This window comes from Taudactylus pleione, unplaced genomic scaffold (assembly GCF_031769625.1).
Source record: "Taudactylus pleione unplaced genomic scaffold, aTauple2 ptg000262l, whole genome shotgun sequence".
In the NCBI taxonomy this organism is placed as follows: Eukaryota; Metazoa; Chordata; class Amphibia; order Anura; family Myobatrachidae; genus Taudactylus; species Taudactylus pleione.
The window spans coordinates 2,951,073-2,964,232 of NW_028284664.1; positions in this window are offsets into that span (position 1 = coordinate 2,951,073).

The window sequence follows — 13,160 nt, forward strand, 5'->3', positions numbered from 1 at the left end:
TTCATTCTGTGGACTGGCCGTCGTCTGCAGTAAAGCTTTTTCCTTTGCAGCTAGTAGATCTCTCCAATTGTAGCCCCTATTCAGAAATTTTAACATCATCTTGTTGATGTCTTCCTCTGTTCTAATGGGATCATTAGTTATCCTCATCACGCGCAAAAACTGTGAATATGGCAGGCTCTTAATTAATGAGACAGGATGTTGACTTTGTGCGTGGAGAAGTGTGTTGCAGTCAGTAGGCTTGCTGTACAGGGTAGTATTGAATGAGGCGCCAGTCCAGGTAATATTGACATCAAGAAAATGTACTTTTTCATAGTTGCAATCAAACGTGAACTTGATGTGTTCATGAGATGAATTGATGGTGTCCATAGTTGTAATAAAGGCTTCCCGTGTGCCAGACCAAATGATGAAAATATCGTCGATACATCGCGTAAAAAATAAAAGATGTTGATTAAAGTCACGATTCTCAAGGAACAAAATTTTTTCAACGGAAAACATGTACGTGTTGGCAAACGAAGGTGCCACATGAGAACCCATGGCACAACCCCTCATTTGTAAGAAAAAAGAATTATCAAAAAGAAAATAATTTTGCGTTAGTGTCTTTTCCAGGAGTTTGATGTATAAGTCAATAGATGGTCCCTCATAGTCTACATGAGATCTAAGAAAGTCTTGCATACACTCCAAACCTTCCTTGTGCGGAATACTTGTATAAAGTGATACAACATCGATAGAGCACAGTAGAAGTTTAGTCGGTAAATTTTGCAAACCATGTAACTTATCCAGCAATGTATTAGTATCTTTTAGGAAGGTAGGTTCCCTCATGATTAATGGCTGTATGTAAAAGTCCAAGAATTTAGACACTACACTGTATAGGGATCCTCTAGCCGATATAATCGGACGACCTGGTGGAGATTGCAGAGACTTGTGTATTTTAAGTAATGTATAAATTAACGGGACTACCGGATTATCTGTGATTAGTTGTTTCACTGTATTAGTGTCCAGAAGATTGTTGGACATAGCTTCCTTCACAATTTTGTCAAGCTCCTCTTTAAAGGGAACTGTCGGATCTTGATCTAATTTCGTATATACAGCCACATCACTTAGTTGTTTGTAGATTTCATCCTTGTAGTCCCTTATATCCTGAATGACCAGAGCACCTCCCTTGTCAGCCGCCCGGATCGTGATGGTGGGATCTTTGCTTCATAGTTTTAAGGCAGTAAATTCTGCCCTAGAAAGGTTATGGTGCATTGGATATTTATTTTTATGATGTAGAGTCACTTCATGGTCCAATAAACGTGTGAAACTTTTTATTGAGGCGTTGTGTGATTGAGGTTCAAATGAGGATTTTTTGTGTAGAGGTCCTGTTTGGTAGATCATGGTATCTCTATCAGTTGGTGGGTAGAACTCTTTGAGTTTCAAACTGCGATGAAACCACCAAAGATCTTGCTTCCAATGGAAGCTATCAAATGGGCAGGAAGGGATAAAAGTCAAGCCCTTGTTAAGGACTTTCCTTTCTATGTCATCAATTGGTCTATTAGAGAGATTAATGATCAAGTTCTCTTCTTGTATGGTTTCTTTCCTCCTTTCCCTCTCCCCCTGCCCTCCACGTCACGTGCGGGCTCTCGTTCTTTTTGTGCACGCGTGGAAATGCCTAAAGGGGGTTTTTGTGACAGAGAGGTTGGGATAGAGTCCTGGTCACTCTGGGATGAATTGCCCCCTGCTGATTCGTCTGTATCAAAAACAGGTCTAAATTTTCTGAATCTAGATCTCTGGAACTGCGTGGCAGATGTTCTAACTGTAGCCAACGAATAAACTCTTTGTTCTTGGTAGTCTATGTTTACTTTAGACAATTTATCCTTTTTAAACTTTACTAGTTCTTTTTTATATTCCTCCACTTGTGTACTGAGTTTAGTGAGCCACTGGCACGTAGTGTCACTGGTGAATGATGTTTTATGTGCTTCTTCAAAGATCCTAATTTTCTCTTTTAAACTGCCCAACTCCTTCCCTGATTCTTCTATGACGAGTAATATCAGGTCTAGGGAGCACTTATTTAGTACTGCAACCCAGCATCTACAGAACTCCACGTTATTCCTACCTATCGTGGGAACATTCTTAATGCGAAAGCCTCTAGGAATCTTTCTTTCTTTGTGATAATCACTAAGTGTCACACCATGCAGGTAGTAGTCAATCTCTTTTTTCTTTAGTTTTAATAATGTCTGATATAGGGTCTGATTCCGACCGACTCGCAAGCGGCTGTCCGCTCGCAAGTGGGTTGATGGTGTGCACTGCGCATGCGCACGACGGAGGGTGCTCCGTCGTGCACATGCGCCAGACGCGACGAGCGAAGGACTTTCCTGATAGAGCCAAAATCACTCCGGGCCTTGCGGTTGAGAAACTCAACCGCAGGCTCCGGCTCGCAGTGGAGATGGTCGCGATGGTCAACCTGCACGCTCGTATAGGCTGTGGGTGGTGAGTAACCTCATGACTTGACTGACTGCGTATATACCTTGATTTCAACATTTAAAAAAAATTTTTTGGACTTTTAAATTTGGACCAGTCAGTCAAGTCATGAGGTTACTCAGGTACTTAGTTGGATGATTGGACCCCTTGGAAATCTGGATCCAGTATACTTACTATCATACAACAATGGATGTGCCCGATTTTCGTCTGATCTCAGAAGCAATACCTTGTTGGCCTGGTTAGTACAAGGTTGGGTGACCACCTTAGAATCCCAGGTGTTGTAAGTGAATAAATACAGTATCCTTTGGACGTAATGGTATCTCTCCAACGATTGACTTTACAACCTCCTGACTACTGTTAACATCATTGGATTTATACATTATTTGTACTGGGCTCATCGCAGTGCATTTACCTTTATCTCACTTGTGATGATTTCTTGCATCACATTATAATGACGTAGGTCATTATTTCCTTTATTGTTACAAATATACACATAATATACTTTTTTGGAGATGATTTCTCCTTGTGTACTATATACAAAAAATGTTTTTTTGCGGTACATGCTCGACCATCCTATATTGACACTTGTAATTTGTTTTATCCAAGTATGTTTTATTATTATATGTCACATTTGTATTTTGTCTGGTATATATGTTTAGTTTGTGTGTCATTTTGTGTCATGTTACACTTACATCACTTTAGGTATGTGTATCACTGTAGTTTGTTTTGTTTACACATGGTTGCTTAGCAACGCATGGTTCACCATGATCATTGTCTGTATGCATTTAATATTGTGGTGCAGCGTTTGACATGTTTATGTAGACCTACTCCTAATGTTCATACTTGTTTTGCTCTTGTGTTTAGGCATATTATGATATTCTTTGCCTATGATCTCGTATTTTCCCCTCTGGTGGGAGTGTCAGTCACCCGATCAGGTGATGTCAACAAAGGAGCACCAGGCTCCGGCAACGTGTGACGTCATCGCGCGCGCCGGGATGCCTGTGGTGCACATGGATGACGTCATCTGCGGGGAGGCACCAGCCGAGAGGTGGAAGTAGGATTGGTCTGCAGCAAGCGCGATGTCTGTATAAAGGTATGTGGTTGTCACTTTGTTCACTGAAGTTCTTGATAAAAGTCGATAGACTGAAACGTTGAACGAACGTCCCCTGAGTTGGAGTCATTCTTTCTATGCAAGACCCGTGAGTGCCGCAGCATTTTTCCCCACATTACATAAGTATTAATTTACTTCTGAGGGCACCTGGGCATTTTTGAAGTTTGTGTGGAGTGCTAGCCCCAATCGCTTTGTATGTTTCCAGTGGATTTGTTTCCATCGGATGGCATAGCACCCCTACTATTATACTGTCATCTTTATCAACATACGCTGGCTTTCTAGGATGGTTCAAGGACTGGGCATTTACTTAAAATATCCTTTGGTTTGACTAAAGTTTTTCTTGGATTATATGTGTCTTTTTGAACAGTTACAAGGAATTTTTTTCTATATATAACAATCTTTTTTTATACATGTTGGACATTTTTTGATACATTGCATTGCACTGAATATAATTTTTTGGACTCTATGCTGCTCTATTTATATTTTGTCTACTATTCACTGGGACGAAGTTGGATATATACACATTCTTTTTATTTAATTGAAGTATGTCACATACAAGCAAAGGTAATATTAACAATCCACTAGATGGTAGTGGTTTTCTGAACCTGCCACTCCCCATAGGAGAAACTCTAAGCTTCAGTGAGTCTGAAGCAGAGAATTTATATTTTAAGGACACACTACTCGACTCAGCTGGTTCAGAGACTATTGAAGAACTATATCAGACATTATTAAAACGAAAGAAAAAAGAGATTGACTACTACCTGCATGGTGTGACACTTAGTGATTATCACAAAGAACGAAAGATTCCTAGAGGCTTTCGCATTAAGAATGTTCCCACGATAGGTAGGAATAACGTGGAGTTCTGTAGACGCTGGGTTGCAGTACTAAATAAGTGCTCCCTAGACCTGATATTACTCATCATAGAAGAATCAGGGAAGGAGTTGGGCAGTTTAAAAGAGAAAATTAGGATCTTTGAAGAAGCACATAAAACATAATTCACCAGTGACACTACGTGCCAGTGGCTCACTAAACTCAGTACACAAGTGGAGGAATATAAAAAAGAACTAGTAAAGTTTAAAAAGGATAAATTGTCTAAAGTAAACATAGACTACCAAGAACAAAGAGTTTATTCGTGGGCTACAGGCAGAACATCTGCCACGCAGTTCCAGAGATCTAGATTCTGGAAATTTAGACCTGTTTTTGATACAGACGAATCAGCAGGGGGCAATTCATCCCAGAGTGACCAGGACTCTATCCCGACCTCTCTGTCACAAAAACCCCCTTTAGGCGTTTCCACGCGTGCACAAAAAGAACGAGAGCCCGCACGCGACGTGGAGGGCAGGGGGAGAGGGAAAGGAGGAAAGAAACCGTACAAGAAGAGAACTTGATCATTAATCTCTCTAATAGACCAATTAATGACATAGAAAGGAAAGTCCTTAACAAGGGCTTGACTTTTATCCCTTCCTGCCCATTTGATAGCTTCCATTGGAAGCAAGATCTTTGGCGGTTTCATCGCAGTTTGAAACTCAAAGAGTTCTACCCACCAACTGATAGAGATACCATGATCTACCAAACAGGACCTCTACACAAAAAATCCTCATTTGAACCTCAATCACACAACGCCTCAATAAAAAGTTTCACACGTTTATTGGACCATGAAGTGACTCTACATCATAAAAATAAATATCCAATGCACCATAACCTTTCTAGGGCAGAATTTACTGCCTTAAAACAATTAAGCAAAGATCCCACCATCACGATCCGGGCGGCTGACAAGGGAGGTGCTCTGGTCATTCAGGATATAAGGGACTACAAGGATGAAATCTACAAACAACTAAGTGATGTGGCTGTATATACGAAATTAGATCAAGATCCGACAGTTCCCTTTAAAGAGGAGCTTGACAAAATTGTGAAGGAAGCTATGTCCAACAATCTTCTGGACACTAATACAGCGAAACAACTCATCACAGATAATCCGGTAGTCCCGTTAATTTATACATTACCTAAAATACACAAGTCTCTGCAATCTCCACCAGGTCGTCCGATTATATCGGCTAGAGGATCCCTATACAGTGTAGTGTCTAAATTCTTGGACTTTTACATACAGCCATTAATCATGAGGGAACCTACCTTCCTAAAAGATACTAATACATTGCTGGATAAGTTACATGGTTTGCAAAATTTACCGACTAAACTTCTACTGTGCTCTATCGATGTTGTATCACTTTATACAAGTATTCCGCACAAGGAAGGTTTGGAGTGTATGCAAGACTTTCTTAGATCTCATGTAGACTATGAGGGACCATCTATTGACTTGTACATCAAACTCCTGGAAAAGACACTAACGCAAAATTATTTTCTTTTTGATAATTCTTTTTTCTTACAAATGAGGGGTTGTGCCATGGGTTCTCATGTGGCACCTTCGTTTGCCAACACGTACATGTTTTCCGTTGAAAAAATTTTGTTCCTTGAGAATCGTGACTTTAATCAACATCTTTTATTTTTTACGCGATATATCGACGATATTTTCGTCATTTGGTCTGGCACACGGGAAGCCTATATCACAACTATGGACACCATCAATTCATCTCATGAACACATCAAGTTCACGTTTGATTGCAACTATGAAAAAGTACATTTTCTTGATGTCAATATTACCTGGACTGGCGCCTCATTCAATACTACCCTGTACAGCAAGCCTACTGACTGCAACACACTTCTCCACGCACAAAGTCAACATCCTGTCTCATTAATTAAGAGCCTGCCATATTCACAGTTTTTGCGCGTGATGAGGATAACTAATGATCCCATTAGAACAGAGGAAGACATCAACAAGATGATGTTAAAATTTCTTAATAGGGGCTATAATTGGAGAGATCTACTAGCTGCAAAGGAAAAAGCTTTACTGCAGACGACGGCCAGTCCACAGAATGAAGTCACTGAATCAAGGAAAAGTAAACCAGTGCTGTTCATCAACCACTTCAATAGTGGGAGTGGGTTTGTGAACACCACCACTAAAAAACTGTGGCCGATCGTCAATACCGACTTGAGTCTTCCAGGACTTAAAAATACCAAGGTGATGATGGGTTATAAAAGAGGTAAAAACCTTAAGGACTGGCTGGTGCATAATGATGTATCTAGATGTTCACCGAGCCCCAGCATGCATTTCCTAACTAAGAGACGGGCTGTTACAGATGCACAGGTTGTACGAGATGCAGATACTTGGAAATAGGACCAGATGTGGTACATCCACACTCAGGTGTACGAATACCCATCAGACATGTTCTCACCTGTACAAGCAAATATGTCATCTACATAATTAGGTGTCCCTGCGGACTTGTTTATGTAGGGAAAACGTCATGCACACTAAGAGTGAGGATGGCTCAACATAGGACGGCTATCCGTCAGGCACTGGAAGGAAAAGACATTGAACAGCCAGTAGCCAGGCATTACAGTGAACATAGACATTCATTGGCTACCCTTTCTATAAAGCAATCGACCATGTACCCATCTCCAAAAGAGGAGGTGATAGAGACAAGAAACTGTTAAAACTTGAGGCACGGTGGATACATAGGATGAATTCCGTTGCACCTTTTGGGCTCAACGAAACATTATCATTTGCTTGTTTCCTATAATTATGATTATCTTTTTCAGGTGGTCAAGTCCTATGTTGATGTCCGCATTGGATTGCTATGGTGGTGCCTTTGTTCTATTTCTTGGACAAACATGATTTCTGTCATTTCATTCAGTAATGTATATTCTTGTCTTTGCATACTTTTTCATATGTCATTTACAGTCAACACTGTAGTGGTCAGTTGGATCTTGCCTGCGTATATTCCTTGATTTCAACATTTAAAAAATTTTTTTTGGGACTTTTAAATTTGGACCAGTCAGTCAAGTCATAAGGTTACTCAGGTACTTAGTTGGATGATTGGACCCCTTGGAAACCTGGATCCAGTATACATACTATCATACAACAATGGATGTGCCCGATTTTCGTCTGATCTCGGAAGCAATACCTTGTTGGCCTGGTTAGTACAAGGTTGGGTGACCACCTTAGAATCCCAGGTGTTGTAAGTGAATAAATACAGTATCCTTTGGACGTAATGGTATCTCTCCAACGATTGACTTTACAACCTCCTGACTACTGTTAACATCATTGGATTTATACATTATTTGTACTGGGCTCATCGCAGTGCATTTACCTTTATCTCACTTGTGATGATTTCTTGCATCACATTATAATGACGTAGGTCATTATTTCCTTTATTGTTACAAATATACACATAATATACTTTTTTGGAGATGATTTCTCCTTGTGTACTATATACAAAAATTTTTTTTTTGCGGTACATGCCCGACCATCCTATATTGACACTTGTAATTTGTTTTATCCAAGTATGTTTTATTATTATATGTCACATTTGTATTTTGTCTGGTATATATGTTTAGTTTGTGTGTCATTTTGTGTCATGTTACACTTACATCACTTTAGGTATGTGTATCACTGTAGTTTGTTTTGTTTACACATGGTTGCTTAGCAACGCATGGTTCACCATGATCATTGTCTGTATGCATTTAATATTGTGGTGCAGCGTTTGACATGTTTATGTAGACCTACTCCTAATGTTCATACTTGTTTTGCTCTTGTGTTTAGGCATATTATGATATTCTTTGCCTATGATCTCGTATTTTCCCCTCTGGTGGGAGTGTCAGTCACCCGATCAGGTGATGTCAACAAAGGAGCACCAGGCTCCGGCAACGTGTGACGTCATCGCGCGCGCGTCGGGATGCCTGTGGTGCACATGGATGACGTCATCTGCGGGGAGGCACCAGCCGAGAGGTGGAAGTAGGATTGGTCTGCAGCAAGCGCGATGTCTGTATAAAGGTATGTGGTTGTCACTTTGTTCACTGAAGTTCTTGATAAAAGTCGATAGACTGAAACGTTGAATGAACGTCCCCTGAGTTGGAGTCATTCTTTCTATGCAAGACCCGTGAGTGCCACAGCATTTTTCCCCTCATTACATAAGTATTAATTTACTTCTGAGGGCACCTGGGAATTTTTGAAGTTTGTGTGGAGTGCTAGCCCCAATCGCTTTGTATGTATATTTGAAGTTTTGAACATATATATATAATAACTTCCAGGTACGGCACTCGATGGTCTGTTCAATAAAGTTCACAACACTGCCACTGTAGCAACGTTTCGGGCTTTAATTGCCCATCTTCAGGCTCCAAATGTATATTACTCCCGTTGGTGCCTAAACCTAACCCCCCTACCCGCACCCTAAACCTAAACCTCCCAGGGGGTGCCTAACCCTAAGTCCCCCCGGAGGGTCCCTAAACCTAACACCCCAATCCCCGGCTACGTGGATACTTACCCCCAGCTTTGGATGATCAGGCCAGCGTCCTGTCGGAGTTACGGCGTCGGGATTAACATAGGCGTCTATATTTTGACGCCTATGTCAGATCCCTTGTCGGGAGTACACTGTAGGTATTGAGAACGGCGGCCATGCGTCCGCTGGTCTCATAACTACATACCGAAGAATATATTAGAGTCTTTGATGCCTGCTGTGCACGGGGGGAGAGGACCACTTGTAAAGGCATTTTAATAATACTGTACATCCTTGCAGCGGCACTCGATGCAAGTTAAATTAATCCAACATTTCACTGTACATGTAACAGTCTCATCAGGGTAAAATGTTTATTAATGCTTTAATCAGGAAGTATTGTCTAGGCAACTGTAATCTCCTCCCCAGCACATGTCTGTGTCACCTAAAAGCCTTACTGCCTAGTGGGGAACAACAGCCTAAACCAGGGGCAGGCCAAACTACGGCCTGTGGGCCAAATGGGGACCTTGTTAATATCTATCCCGCACACCAAAAACATACTGAAAGGTTAATTGGCCTGTGACCAAAAATTAACCCTTTTGTGTATGCCCATGTGATTGGGAATATTGATTGTATGCACCACTGTGGCAGGGACTGACTTAAATATTCTCTGTAAAGCGCTTTGGAATATGTGTGCGCTATTTAAATAAATGACAATGATCTGTTATAGAACTGGAAGTTACATCCAGAGGCGCTGAGGGGGGTAGGGAGTGGGTACTACTTACCCGGGCTTGGGCTTCCTGGAGGGTCCCAGCAGGGAACCGGGTCCAACGCCGCCCCTCTCCTACCTGTCAGCAGCTCAGCACACGTTGTTGTGTGCTGGGCTGCAGTGCGAGGCTGAGCAGCAGTAGTCTCCTCTGCTTCTGGGGGTGGCTGATCACATTGATTGCGCCCCTCCTGGATTTGTGCCGGGCTGAGGGGCTCACAGCGCTATCCTTCCCGATGCACAGCGCCGAGCTGCAAAAAGGTTTTAACTTCTTTACTAAGGGGGCGTGGCATCAACTCCCACGATTAGGCCACGCCCCCTTTCCCAGGGCCCGAGCCAACTCTCTACGGCCCTGGTTACATCTAGGACAGTGCATATGGCACTTTGAATTCTGGGAATTAAAAGAAAGGCTTTATGGGCTGACAGCAACATGTAGATTGGATTTATGAATAATAGTGAATACTGTGGGTTGATGAAGATGGATGAATGTACGCATTAGAATTATTTCAGCCTCTAATCATCACTTTACACAAGAGAAAAATCTGTGTGTTGTTGTTTACATCAAAGTAGGTTTTTCACACTACAAATACATGTTTTAAGCAATTAATCTTACGTGTATGCCTCAGCATTACATTTTTCTCATAGCCTATGACATGGCTGTAAGAAACACATTTAGCAGTGTTGGGGTTTCAGGAACGACTGCGTTGATGGGAACTTAAGACTGTTTAAGTGACTGTACACTGATTTCATTTATTTGTATAACCTGTGACCTGGCTAAAAAAAATGAGGTCATCTTAAAACACGTGCCAGGACATTTCTGGGAAGCCGGTAAAATGAAAGAAGCTATTTATTTCACAGTAAGGGCTGTGTTTGCCAACCTTAATTAAAAATTATGTTTTTCTGTTCCCTATCTATCAAAGGGTCAGTGCTGATAGCAATGCTGTTGCCAGCGGTAACCCAGGTCAGAGATAAAATCTGCAGTTTCTCTGGCAATACAATTTCAATGTAAAATGTATTACTATTTAAATAAAGAGTTTAATCATAATACAGGTTGAGTATCCCATATTCAAATTGCTTGGGACCAGGGGTATGTTGGATAACGGAATATTCCGTATTTTGAATATTTGCATACCATAATGAAATATCTTGGGAATAGGACCCAAATATACACACAGAATGCATTTATGTGTTATATACACCTTATACACACAGGCTGCAGGTAATTTTATACAATATATTCAATAATATTGTGGCTCAAATAAAGTTTGTGTACAGAAATGAAATTCATTTATGTTTCATAATATACACCTTATACACATAGCCTGTAGGTAATTTTATACAATATTTTTAATAATTTGTGCCTTAGACAAAGTTTGTGTACATTGAATCATCAAAAATCAAAGGTTTCATTATCTCAGTCATGCCAAAAAAAATCCGTATTTCGGAATATTCCATATATAAACCTGTATATATTGTTTCGTTTTCAGCAAGAGGAACTATAGGCCAAGTCTGGGCATTCAGTTCCACTGCGCCTATGTCAACTGACTAGCTTGATCAAGTACGCGCATACATGTGGCTAGCTGGCAAAGCTGTACGTTAAACCTTTTTGCTCCCGGCCAGAATAACCTATGCACCTGGGTATCACCTATGATAAATATATAGACCATTAACTCTGAAGCCTAAATAAAATAGCCAATACATGAGATTTGTGCCACTTATAAAAAAATAACTGAACTCAATGCTACAAGTACTTTAAAAGAAATATAAAAGCAAGCAAGTATACAGGGCCATCTCTTCCATTGGGCTTGTTGGGCAGCTGCCCAAGGGCCCAAAGCTTGTGGGGGCCCACCAACCTGCCCCCCCTGTAGCCGCGGCCAGTTGGTAAATTTGTGATATTTTTATAAGCCAGCCGCCGCTGCACTGTATTCTGATCTAACCTTCCACCCCCTGGTGATGAGTACTCACCTCAGTCCCAGTTTCACTTTATCCGCCGGCTTCAGACCAGTCAGAGTCTCTCTGCATGTGTGGGAGGTCTGATTTGTCATGACCAGCGTTTCTCGGCATGGTGGTCGGGTGATACCTTTGAGGATGCTGTGGTGGGGGGCGTCTGGTGGTGGTGCTGGTGCCTGGTGGGGAGCTTTGGCTGTGCGTAGTCCTGTTTGGGCATATTGTCACTCTGTGCTGGTTAGGCCTGGCAGTGCTTCCGTTCCGTTCTGGCATGGGTGCCATTTGACCTTCTGTTGTCACTACCTGGACTTTTTCCCATTTGCATTTAGTGCTAAACCCGGACTTTCTGTTTTGCCATTTTCATGTCTGTCAAACCACTTATTAAAAAATCCACATTTATTTTTATTTTTAAATCAGCTCCAGTGTCTGCTCCTTATACCACTCCGGGTCCACAACAAAACCAGAACCTCACATGATTGGCATACAGGAGGGCTTAATTTTATTGACCATTTACATTTTTTTCCCGTGAATGGGTGGGTAGGGGGCCCAGTGCATTGCTTTGCCCAGGGCCCACACTGCTGTTAAGACAACCCTGCAAGTATAGAGCATTGAAAAGTGTATTTGCTCAGATGCAGTCAAGAGAACCAAGTCTGCTATACATGTTCTCATGGATAATAGAGGCATGAGAAAATTATAACATTTGAATGACCTTCAGTAATGTCAGTAATGAGCCTATGATAGAATAACCTCTTGCCCTTATCCAAACACTAATAATCGGGAAAAATACACAAACAGGTACAATATGTACTATAATGCTATTCATTATTGTGCTACAATTTACGGCTATGGCTAATTAGTCTGCTTTGTACTACCATTTTACTGATTTGTGTTAAATTCCATTCATTTACTGCTGTGCCTTTATACTTTTCTGTGAAAGTGTATTGTGTAGTGATGAATTATTCCGACCCAGCTACACAAGCATGATACTGCGTATGTACCAAAGCTGCACTGCATATGCGCGGTGATGGATTAGTGATGGTGGATGCAGTGCGTGTTTATCCGCAAAGCGAGTGACAGATAGTCAACAAAATAATATACCAGGGTCGTGGCACAGACGTGTAGATATTGGGTATATCGTCTCAAGTACTAACTTGGATAGTATGGTATAGTCTCAGATTGCACAGTCAAATATTGTTCTTTTCTGTAACAATTTCCCAACACAGAAATTCTCCAATATACTAAATATAGATTGTTTCCTGGGTCTTCTCACCACTTCATTGGTTTACTCCATTCATCATACATAGGAGAGAGACGAATAGGATCGAAAAATAGTGTAAATAGATCTGAATACTTGAATAAGTTTGAGGACAGATCAGAACCCTGTTTAGTGATGGAATATTGCTAGTTCACCAGGGGTTAAAAGAGAGGAGGGGGCGTAGCCAGGATTGTGTCCATCAAAATAATAGCCTATGGCAGTAATAAGGGGCAAGGCCCCTGCTATTCATTATAAATAGTCTGGAAGAGGAGCCATCTTTCTCTTTTCCAGTTTTGG